The 12826-nt window shown below is 39.0% G+C and overlaps 1 protein-coding gene across 1 annotated transcript in view; it reads right to left on the reverse strand.

Moving 5' to 3' along the window:
* itgb1bp1 (integrin beta 1 binding protein 1) overlaps nt 1-12826 on the reverse strand; it is a 1043117-nt gene that overhangs the window by 33945 nt on the left and 996346 nt on the right. The gene's annotated exons all lie outside the window — the stretch shown is intronic.

The following is a 12826-nucleotide window of genomic DNA, read 5'->3' on the forward strand; positions in this document are numbered from 1 at the left end:
GAAAAAGTCTTAAACTATGTCCACACGAACACGGAGAGTTTCAAAAACACATATTTGGGGTTAAAACTAGGGATGTCCGATAATGGCTTTTTTGCCAATATCCGATATTCCGATATTGTCCAACTCTTACCGATATCAACCGATACCAATATATACAGTTGTGGAATTAACACATTATTATGCCTAATTTGGACAACCAGGTATGGTGAAGATAAGGTCCTTTTTAAAAAATAAATAAATAAAATAAGATAAATACATTGAAAACATTTTCTTGAATAAAAAAGAAAGTGAAACAATATAAAACAGTTACAAAGAAACTAGTAATTAATGAAAATGAGTAAAATGAACTGTTAAAGGCCTACTGAAATGAATTTTTTTTATTTAAACGGGGATAGCAGATCTATTCTATGTGTCATACTTGATCATTTCGCGATATTGCCATATTTTTGCTGAAAGGATTTAGTATAGAACAACGACGATAAAGATTGCAACTTTTGGTATCTGATAAAAAAAAGGCTTGCACCTACCGGAAGTAGCGTGACGTAGTCAGTTGAACATATACGCAAAGTTCCCTATTGTTTACAATGATGGCCGCATGAAGTGAGAGAGATTCGGACCGAGAAAGCGACAATTTCCCCATTAATTTGAGCGAGGATGAAAGATTTGTGGATGAGTAAAGTGCAAGTGAAGGACTAGTGGGGAGTTGAAGCTATTCAGATAGGGAAGATGCTGTGAGAGCCGGGGGTGACCTGATATTCAGCTGGGAATGACTACAACAGTAAATAAACACAAGACATATATATACTCTATTAGCCACAACACAACCAGGCTTATATTTAACATGCCACAAATTAATCCTGCATAAAAACACCTGCGTGTTTGTTATGCTAGCTCCTCTGCTAGCTCCTAGCTCCATAGAACACGCCAATACAATTCAAACACCTGATCAACACACACAATCACTCAGCCCAAAAGACCGTTTACCTAACCCAAGGTTCATAAAGCTTATATATTTTTAAAAAGTTACGTACGTGACGCGCACATACGGTCAAGTTATCGAATGTTTAGCAGCCAAGGCTGCATACTCACGGTACCTGATATTCAGCTGGGAATGACTACAACAGTAAATAAACACAAGACATATATATACTCTATTAGCCACAACACAACCAGGCTTATATTTAATATGCCACAAATTAATCCTGCATAATAACACCTGCATGTTTGTTATGCTAGCTCCTAGCTCCTCTGCTAGCTCCTAGCTCCATAGAACACGCCAATACAATTCAAACACCTGATCAACACACACAATCACTCAGCCCAAAAGACCGTTCACCTAACCCAAGGTTCATAAAGCTTATATATTTTTAAAAAGTTACGTACGTGACGCGCACGTACGGTACGGTACGTGTTATGCTAGCTCCTAGCTCCTCTGCTAGCTCCTAGCTCCATAGAACACGCCAATACAATTCAAACACATGATCAACACACACAATCACTCAGCCCAAAAGACCGTTCACCTAACCCAAGGTTCATAAAGCTTATATATTTTAAAAAAGTTACGTACATACGCAAAAAAAAGCCAAAGCTGCATACTCACAGTAGCACGTCTGCGTCTTTGTCATCCAAATCAAAGTAATCCTGGTAAGAGTCTGTGTTGTCCCAGTTCTCTACAGGCGTCTGTGTATCCAAATCAAAAGTCCTCCTGGTTAGAGTCTCTGTTATCCGAGTTCTTCCATCTTGACTGCATCTTTCGGGAATGTAAACAAAGAAGCGCCGGCTGTGTACTGTTGTGGCTGACTACGTTCGAAAAATACGTCCATTTCGCACCGACAACTTTCTTCTTTGCTTGCTCGGCTTCCTTCTCCATAATGCAATGAACATGATTGAAACAGATTCACGAACACAGATGTCCAGAATACTGTGGAATTATGAAATGAAAACAGAGCTTTTTCGTATCGGCTTCAATGTGGAAGGCATACCCGTGTTCGCCGGGCTACGTCACACGCATACGTCATCCTCAGAGGCGTTTCGAACCGGAAGTTTAGCGGCAAATTTAAAATGTCACTTTATAAGTTAACCCGGCCGTATTGGCATGTGTTATAATGTTAAGATTTCATCATTGATATATAAACTATCAGACTGCGTGGTCGGTAGTAGTGGGTTTCAGTAGGCCTTTAAAGGTTAGTACTATTAGTGGACCAGCAGCACGCACAATCATGTGTGCTTACGGACTGTATCCCTTGCAGACTGTATTGATATATATCGATATATAATGTAGGAACCAAAATATTAATAACAGAAAGAAACAACCCTTTTGTGTGAATGAGGTTTTTTGGGTTGGTGCACTAATTGTAAGTGTATCTTGTTTTTTTATGTTGATTTAATAAAAAACCAAACAAACAAACAAAAAAAAACGATACCGATAATACAAAAAAAAACATACCGATAATTTCCGATATTACATTTTAAAAGCATTTATCGGACATCTCTGGTTAAAACATCTACATCCAGATAAGTGTAGTTTTAAAAGTGTCTATGTCTACACACAAACACATACACCTGCTGTAAAAAGCAGCAATATCTGACTTGGTGGCATTACACCTCCTATTATGTTTATTTAGATTGACTTTAGATGTACAATAACATGTACATTATCTTTAAAACCAGCCTGCACGTACACACAGAATCCTGGGAACATTATTAAAGAGCGAATGGACGCCTGTGCCGCTGAAACCCAAAACTCATAGAATTATAACGTGTTCAGCAACATGGTGATGTATTACATGTGCAGTGAAGTGAACACTATTTCTAAAATCAGCCACACTAACAAGCCAAGGAAACCATTTTGCATGTTAAAGGAAATTATAAAGCATTTAATCATGGATATAGTGCAGTGGCGGGCCGTGCGTTTCCCACCTAGGCCTTCAGTGATCTCTGATTTCAATGATTACCTCTCGAAATATCATAATTGATTTCACCACAGGACCATTGCTGGAGAAATACTATTGAGGAACACATTTACACCCTACTGTGTATTGAATCACATCAACAAAATACAAAACGGGTTATTTTCTGGCGCATTTAAAATAAATTAAAACGCATCAGCAATTAAAACATATACCGTAAATATCTCTGCTTGGCTTATGCAACTTCCGGTCAAATAAGTTTGATTCAAAGTACATACTTCTCAAAAATATATTAACTGCCCTGACCACATGAAGGCGACAAATACATATGTAACAATGTTAATTAAATGACAAGCATTACACACTGTAACAACAAGTGTTTACAACTTTTAGTTGTAACAGAACAGCTACTGTCAACAACTTGTGATCTGATTGGCTGTCGCAACTGTCTCTCAACTCAAGTGTTCTCAAATTCATCCGCTAACGATCCCATTGAGTATCCAATCACAGGACGCGTAAATGTCACGTTCAATGTGAGGCCATCTAGAAGGCCTTACTGACAACAACTCGTGATCTGATTGGCTATCGCAACTGTCTATCAACTGTATGTGCCCATTCACTTACAGTGCACTTACAGCGCATTGATGATTCTGAAGGCGTCTGGCAGATTCGTACAGCATGGCAACATAAGCTATCTGTATTCTGATTGGATACAAACTAAAACTAAAAACAACAGCACTGGAACGAGTATGACATGAAGAGAATATGAATACTTTTAGATATTTAGGGAAAGTAAATAATAAAATAATTGTCTCTTTAATTATGATCATGATTTCTGGTTATATTAGGCCGGCAGAGAAGGCCTTGCTGGCCCTGACGGCACACCACCGATATAGTGATATGGTACATGTGTAATAAAGTGTATATTGTATTTAACATCAGTACACACTACAAGGAGGATCTGTGATGTGGACGCGCATGCAGTCGTAGATCAACAGGGACGGAGCTGCGTGAAAAAAGTCACTCTTCGCTCATCTTTTCTTCATCCATCCATCCCTTCGAGTTAGCTTTTATGATGACGCCGGCTGGAAAGTTCTCTTTTGGCAAGGTCTTCCTTTTGAATATCACCATGGGTGGAAGTTTCTGGCCGTTAGCATGGCAAGCTAGAACCACAGTGAAGGACGACTTCTCATTCCCTGTGGTGCGAATATTCACCGTACGTGCTCCCGTTGTATCCACAGTGCGGTTCACATGAATATCAAAAGTCAGTGGAACCTTGTAAGCGTGTCTCTTAGTAGGAGATATTTTGTGGTCTTTACAGAAACACACAAATGAAATGAAACGTAATATCCGCACGCTTCTTCTTCTACGGGGGCGGGTGCTCACCTTGGCGGTTGCTTACAGTAGAAGAAGAAGCGCTTCCTCTTCTATGGGGGCGGTTGCTTACCGTAGAAGAAGAAGCGCTTCCTCTTCTACGGGGAAAAAAGATGGCGGCTGTTTACCGTAGTTGCGAGACCTAAACTTTATGAAAATAAATATTAATATTAATCCATAAATAAGGCGCACCGGGTTATTAGCCGCACTGTCAGCTTTTGAGAAAAATTGTGTTTTTTAGGTGCGGCTTATGGTGCGGAAAATACGGTATGCGTTTATTAAGCATCTGTGTTCATTTGGACATGGCCTTGGACTTAGACTAAGACTTAGACTTAGACTAAGGCCATGTCCACATGGCCTTAGACTTAGACTAAGACTTAGACTAAGGCCATGTCCACACTTAGACTAAGGCCATGTCCACACAAACACAGATACCTAATAAACACACTTAACGTCACTTTCTGGTGCACAGCACTCCAAAATAAAAGCGTACATTGTAACAAGTAAAGGCGCAATCACATTATCATGTCCAACAGTGATATTAACTTATTACATGCAGAGTGAGACATGTCAAGCCTTTATTGATTATAATTTTGATGATAATGGCTTACAGTTTATGAAAACTTTTAATTGAAAATCTCAGAAAATGTAAGATTTCAAAAACTGTAAACCATGATGATCAGAATTATAATCACATAAGGATTGACATATCTCACTTTGCATGTAATGAGTTCATAACACTTATTAGTTTCACATTTGAAGTTAATTGCTGACATGATTGGACTTTTACACAATTTTTAAATTTTATGAGTTTCACCTGTATGATATAATGACTGAGAGAAAATCTGGTTGCAGAAAAACATGCAACTTTTCTCTGACTACAATTGAACATAGGAGCAGTTACAAAACGTGACTTTAATTTTTAATTGTTGCATGCTGTGTGTTCAAATGTTTCAGCACATTGCTCGCATGTCCTCCTCTTGATGAACTATAACAGTGTTTTTCAACCACTGTGCCGCAGCACACTAGTGTGCCGTGAGATACAGTCTGGTGTGCCGTGGGAGATTATGTAATTTCACATATTTGGGTTAAAAATATTTTTTGCAAACCAGTAATTATAGTCTGCAAATAATGTGCCGTTGTTGAGTGTCGTTGCTGTCTAGTGCTCGGCAGAGTGACCATGTAATACTCTTCCATATCAGTAGGTGGCAGCCGGTAGCTAATTGCTTAATAGATGTCAGGAACATGTCCTGTGAGATGACATCGTCATGATCACAATATGCAGACCACAGCAGGAGGCAGTGTGCAGGTGAAACGGTATCTAATGCTTAAACCAAAAATAAACAAAAGGTGAGTGCCCCTAAGAAAAGGGGAAGACTATTCAGAACGAAACTAAAACTGAACTGGCTACAAAATAAACAAAAACAGAATGCTGGACGACGGCAAAGACTTACAGCGTGTGGAGCAGACGGCATCCACAAAGTACATCCGAACATGACATGACAATCAACAATGTCCCCACAAAGAAGGATAGCAACAACTTAAATAGCCTTGATTGCTAAAACAAAGCAGATGCGAGGAATAGCGTTTAAGGAAGACATGAAACTGCTACAGGAAAATACCAAAAAAAGAGGAAAAGCCACCAAAACAGGAGCGCAAGACAAGAAATAAAACTATACGCACGGGAAAACACCAAAAAACTCTAAATAAGTCACGACGTGATGAGACAGGTCGTGACAGTACACGTACTTTGAGACAAGAGCTATAGTGATGCATGGTTGGTTATGGTTTGAATTCATATCCAACACTTGCGACAACGACTTTTTATTGTCTACTGAGTTTCATTTTTTAATGATTTCTGCTGGTGACGTGCCTTCGGATTTTTTTCAATGAATAAAATGCGCCTTGGCTCAAAAAAGGTTGAAAAACACTAAATAGAAGACTTATAATTATTACAACTGGCGCTTTTGCAATTTTTCCTTGTAAAATGTTAGTCAACTTTTGAGCGTTTATTTTGCGATCTGACATTACTACTCATGTCGCGTAATGACGTCATCCCCACCCGGCAGATTGAGAACTGTTTGAAAAAAATGGCAAGCCATTCCAAAAAAATTGCTACACTGGAAACCAGTTCTGAACAAGAACTGGGTTTCGATTCCCACAGCCTTATTTTATATACATTTTACAGCATTCTCTTTTTATGCAATAGAATTTAAAGTGCATTACTGGTGCACAAAGTTACAAGAAAGCAAATCAATTAACGAATAAAAATGAAAGCATCATACAAATAATCACTAATTAATTACATTAAAAGCAGAGAGTGTCGATAAAATACTTTCCACTCTCAGGTGACAGCTAAATAATATACTTACTTTACTTTAGTTTTTGGCAAGAATACACCTCTGCTGGAGTCTGGTAGATATTGAATTGTCTATAAACTGTAGCGTGTACATTTTTTATTGAAATGTTGTAAGATAGCATGCGTTTAAAGCTTGGTCACATAATCTGTTAGTAGATTATCCTATTAAGGAAGACACCTTTAGCTTCAGTACAGATGTCAAACTAAGATCATCCAGAGTGTGCTTGCTTTTGCCCCCAGGACAATGGGCAATTTAAAGGATAGCAGCAGTTGGATTTGGTGACGTATTCGTTTAATCTGGAGCCAGAAGATGTTTAAAGAGGACACGATGCGTAAATCTAAAATCAGAAATATTTATTCCCTATTGGATACAATTCTAATACAATTTGTCTGAGCGCTATCTGTCCCTAGTAGCATTCAACACGGCGACTTACACAGGGCCGTCCGGACGCGCCCTTCCCCTCGCGCTCTTACAATATGTATCACAATGTATGAATATGCAAAGAGGTGTCATCTTCCTCTGCCTTCTCCTTCCTGGACTCCGACCCCACACCTGGTGTTTATCCTTCTGACCTCGGCAAAGAAGCCAAGTAACCAGTGAAGAATGTGGGTGATAAGAGTGTTTATGGTCGGCCTCAACTTTCACCCAGTTTCAACTGGACTCAGAACACACAATGAGAGGCACAAGCATATCTATATTAAAACTTTCTTAATCACTTCATCTGTCATAACGTGGACTATGGGGTGTTTGTTTTCCCGAGATGCTAGAGAACTTGGAGTGGACATGATGTGAAGGTAGAGACATGATTTCATTTTACTACAAAAAAGGAACAAAGGGTGCAAACAAAAGGCGCGCACAAGGCGGAGAACAAACTTGGCTATGAAACAAAAGAACGTCAACACATAAACTGAACTATCGTCATAAACAAAAACTTACTTGGAAAGCATGGAGCATGAACTATGGTATTAACAGGAAGCAAAGGATAGCATGGGTGTCAGAAGTACAGAGCATGAATGTGATGTCGCCAGGCTGACTGCCTGGCAACTACAGGCTTAAATAGTGGTGACGTGATTAACAACAGGTGCGTGAGTCCAAATGAATCAGGTGCCTGACATGAGGACAGGTGAAAACTAATGGGTTGTCATGGAAACAAAACAGTGAGTGAAAAAACAGGAACTGACAAAATCCAAAAACCAAACAGAACATAGCCAAACTAAACATGATCACCAAGACATGACATCATCCTTCATTATCTTAATTATATCCCAACATAATATATCCCAACGGATTTTAGGAGGAAGTATCAACACTTTTACGACATCGGGTCAGAGCCCCCACCGGTACCAGTGGAAATCAGGGGTCGGAAGTGACGTGACTCAATTGGTCAGAGCATAGGTGCCGATCCCGTGGGTGCTTCGGGGCCCGAACACCCATGGACAATGCCGTGCACCCATGTGGGATTGATGGCAAATTCTTTCTCACCACGAAGCAAAAACCGCGCACGCTCAGAAAAGTAGCATCAGATTTACCCTCCGTCCGAGCACCCACTGGCAGAAATGTAGATCGGCGCCTATGGGTCAGAGTGACAACTCACGGATGTCTTCTGCTTTTGTATATACAAACTGGGTGTTGTCCAAACTGTCCGGCCCCAAGGCCAGAACAACAAATAGTAAGTGTCTTCATGTAAAAGGTATATAAGGATTAGTTCGCCTAACAGAAGAACAAATATTTTCATTTGGCTTACATCTCCTCAAGGTTTGCTGCTGCACCTGAAATTGTGAGGACTTGCTCGATCAAATAAAAACTTTTTGTTCAACTCTTCCTCACCGGTGTCATATTTGATTCATTCACACCACCTGGTCGTCCTCAGGTCCAGATGAGTATGACAAGACCAGCTATGTCCAACAATATCTATAACACACTTTTTCAGAATGTATCATAATATTATAATTAGTTACATCTATAACTATATCAGTCAATACAAAACATAAACGTACCCTAAATTGGGCTGTCCAAACTTTTGGACTTTTTGACTTGGGCTAAAAAAAGGCACAGATAGACAGACAACATTCACACTCACATTTACACACTAGGGCCAATTTAGTGTTGCCAATCAACCTATCCCCAGGTGCATGTCTTTGGAGGTGGGAGGAAGCCAGAGTACCCGGAGGGAACCCACAGGGAGAACATGCAAACTCCACACAGAAAGATCCCAAACCCGGGAATCAAACCCAGGATATGTAATGATAAAAAATTAATGTAGTTTTACATAAATAAATGAATATGCATTGAGGTGTTCAATTCCAATTATAATTATTTATTGACACTTATAAATATTTTATTGAAAAATTTAATTATTATTGTCAGAGTCGCAGGAATATACTGTATGCATATTAGAATACTTGAAACAATCATTTCACCATATTTTTAAAGAAATGTAATTAAACTGACATAAAGTATTTATTCCTAAAATGCAAACGTTTTCTGAGACTTTATGGCTGGGACGAATGTTTAAAGGCCTACTGAAACCCACTACTACCGACCACGCAGTCTGATAGTTTATATATCAATGATGAAATCTTAACATTATAACACATGCCAATACGGCCGGGTTAACTTATAAAGTGACATTTTAAATTTGCCGCTAAACTTCCGGTTCGAAACGCCTCTGAGGATGACGTATGCGCGTGACGTAGCCCGGGGAACACGGGTATGCCTTCCACATTGAAGCCAATACGAAAAAGCTCTGTTTTCATTTCATAATTCCACAGTATTCTGGACATCTGTGTTCGTGAATCTGTTGCAATCATGTTCATTGCATTATGGAGAAAGAAGCTGAGCAAGCAAAGAAGAAAGTTGTCGGTGCGAAATGGACGTATTTTTCGAACGAAGTCAGCAACAACAGTACACAGCCGGCGCTTCTTTGTTTACATTCCCGAAAGATGCAGTCAAGATGGAAGAACTCGGATAACAGAGACTCTAACCAGGAGGACTTTTGACTTCGATACACAGACGCCTGTAGAGAACTGGGACAACACAGACTCTTACCAGGATTACTTTGATTTGGATGACAAAGACGCAGACGTGCTACTGTGAGTATGCAGCTTTGGCTTCTAAAGATTTGATCGCTTGACCGTATGTGCGCAACTTTTTTTTTGCGTATGTACGTAACTTTTTAAAAATATATAAGCTTTATGAACCTTGGGTTAGGTGAACGGTCTTTTGGGCTGAGTGATTGTGTGTGTTGATCAGGTGTTTGAATTGTATTGGCGTGTTCTATGGAGCTAGGAGCTAGCATAGGAGCTAGCATAGGAGCTAGCATAGGAGCTAGGAGTTAGCATAACAAAGACCTAGGTGTTTTTATGCAGGATTAATTTGTGTCATATTAAATATAAGCCTGGTTGTGTTGTGGCTAATAGAGTATATATATGTCTTGTGTTTATTTACTGTTGTAGTCATTCCCAGCTGAATACCAGGTACCGTGAGTATGCAGCCTTGGCTGCTAAACATTTGATAGCTTGACCGTACGTGCGCGTCACATACGTAACTTTTTAAAAATATATGAGCTTTATGAACCTTAATGGGTTAGGTGAACGGTCTTTTGGGCTGAGTGATTGTGTGTGTTGATCAGGTGTTTGAATTGTATTGGCGTGTTCTATGGAGCAAGAGCTAGCATAGGAGCTAGCATAACAAACACGTAGGTGTTTTTATGCAGGATTAATTTGTGGCATATTAAATATAAGCCTGGTTGTGTTGTGGCTAATAGAGTATATATATGTCTTGTGTTTATTTACTGTTGTAGTCATTCCCAGCTGAATATCAGGTACCGTGAGTATGCAGCCTTGGCTGCTAAACATTTGATAGCTTGACCGTATGTGCGCGTCACGTACGTAACTTTTAAAAAATATATAAGCTTTATGAACCTTGGGTTAGGTGAACGGTCTTTTGGGCTGAGTGATTGTGTGTGTTGTGCAGGTGTTTGAATTGTATTGGCGTGTTCTCTGAAGCTAGGAGCTAGCAGAGGAGCTAGGAGCTAGCATAACAAACACGTAGGTGTTTTTATGCAGGATTAATTTGTGGCATATTAAATATAAGCCTGATTGTGTTGTGGCTAATAGAGTATATATATGTCTTGTGTTTATTTACTGTTGTAGTCATTCCCAGCTGAATATCAGGTCACCCCCGGCTCTCACAGCATCTTCCCTATCTGAATAGCTTCAACTCCCCACTAGTCCTTCACTTGCACTTTACTCATCCACAAATCTTTCATCCTCGCTCAAATTAATGGCTGAAATTGTCGCTTTCTCGGTCCGAATCTCTCTCACTTCATGCGGCCATCATTGTAAACAATAGGGAACTTTGCGTATATGTTCAACGGACTACGTCACGCTACTTCCGGTAGGGGCAAGCCTTTTTTTTATGAGATACCAAAAGTTGCAATCTTTATCGTCGTTGTTCTATACTTAATCCTTTCAGCAAAAATATGGCAATATCGCGAAATGATCAAGTATGACACATAGAATAGATCTGCTATCCCTGTTTAAATAAAAAACAATTCATTTCAGTAGGCCTTTAAACATGTGGCTCGAAATCAATTCCTGATACATTGATGCATTATATATTTCTGGTAGACAGATGTGAGTCAGCAACAAAACACTAGATGGCGACAGAGCTCCATCAACTACAGGTGCAAATATACTGTAATATGCATATGGTGTTGTAGATGCATTACTTTCATGCTTTCACATAATTCAGTCTCTCCTGTATTTTTCAGATTAAGCAAGTTTACCTAAAGTTGTGATTTATTGTTGAATACCTTACAGTAAAGTACAAATTATGATGTTCCAAATTTTAATTTTAAAAATTAAAGCCATACCTAGGGACATGAAAACAATAATTATTCAACAGCAATAAAAAGCAATGTCACTTTGTGGAGTGAAGTCATTTAGCTGACAAGATGAATAACTGCCAGTACGGCTGTGAATATCAAGAAGTGAGATTAGGTGTGCTAAATCAAACCAACATATATTGTTTTCGCACGTATCCACTGGTGATCAAATATGATCTTGACCTTGCTCCAGTTGAATAATTAGGAGAGAGAGAATGTGTGTGTTTGTTGTACACGTCATCAGGTGATGAGATTCCTATTTAAAGTTCTCGTATAATAATTGATCAGAAGGAGTTTGTTGCAAATATGCCCTTATTGTAAGGTCTGTAACTGGAGCGATATGCCACAATTTACTCACTTTGTGCAAGTTCTAACAAGTTATTCTAACAAGCGGTCGGAGTGGGGAGGGGGCGTGGTTAAGGGCGTGGTTAATAGGGGAGTATATTTACAGCTAGAATTCACCAACTCAAGTATTTCATATATATATATATATATATATATATATATATATATATATATATATATATATATATATATATATATATATATATATATATATATATATATATATATATATATATATATATATATATATATATATATATATGTATGAAATACTTGACTTTCAGTGAATTCTAGCTATATATATATATATATATATATATATATATATATATATATATATATATATATATGTACATATATATATGTATATATATTTATTTTATTATACATATAAATAAACTAAATACTTGAATTTCAGTGTTCCGGGGGATATCCAGTAGATGGCAGTATTATCCTGTTTAACTTCTCCGTTTATGACTCGGCCACCGTGTTCAATGGAGAAGTCTGTTATACAAAATGTACAGGCAACATACATACCCCTTCCCTTTCGAACTGTCCTGGATGAACTGAAATTCTTGTTTCCATTCGTTTTGGAACTTGCAAGCGTATTTCTTCATCTTGCTCGTCGACGGCGTCGCCATGTCTGTAACTTCCTCGTTCTACTGCTTCGTCTCCTTGTTGTGTGCGCAGTTGTGCACTCTACTCTCTAAAAGCCGTAGATGTTATGACGTCATTGGGCAGGCAAGCTGTTTATATTGTGGGAAAGCGGACGTGAGAACAGGCTGTCCCCACTCAGGTCCGCATTGAGCTGGAGGGGGCGTGGCCTCCAGCTCCGGCTGAATACCGGGAGTTTGTCGGGAGAAAATCTCTGCCGGGAGGTTGTCGGGAGAGGCGCTGAATACCGGGAGTCTCCCGCTAAAAACGGGAGGGTTGGCAAGTATGAGCTAGAC

This window comes from Entelurus aequoreus, linkage group LG03, assembly GCF_033978785.1.
Source record: "Entelurus aequoreus isolate RoL-2023_Sb linkage group LG03, RoL_Eaeq_v1.1, whole genome shotgun sequence".
Classification (NCBI taxonomy): Eukaryota; Metazoa; Chordata; class Actinopteri; order Syngnathiformes; family Syngnathidae; genus Entelurus; species Entelurus aequoreus.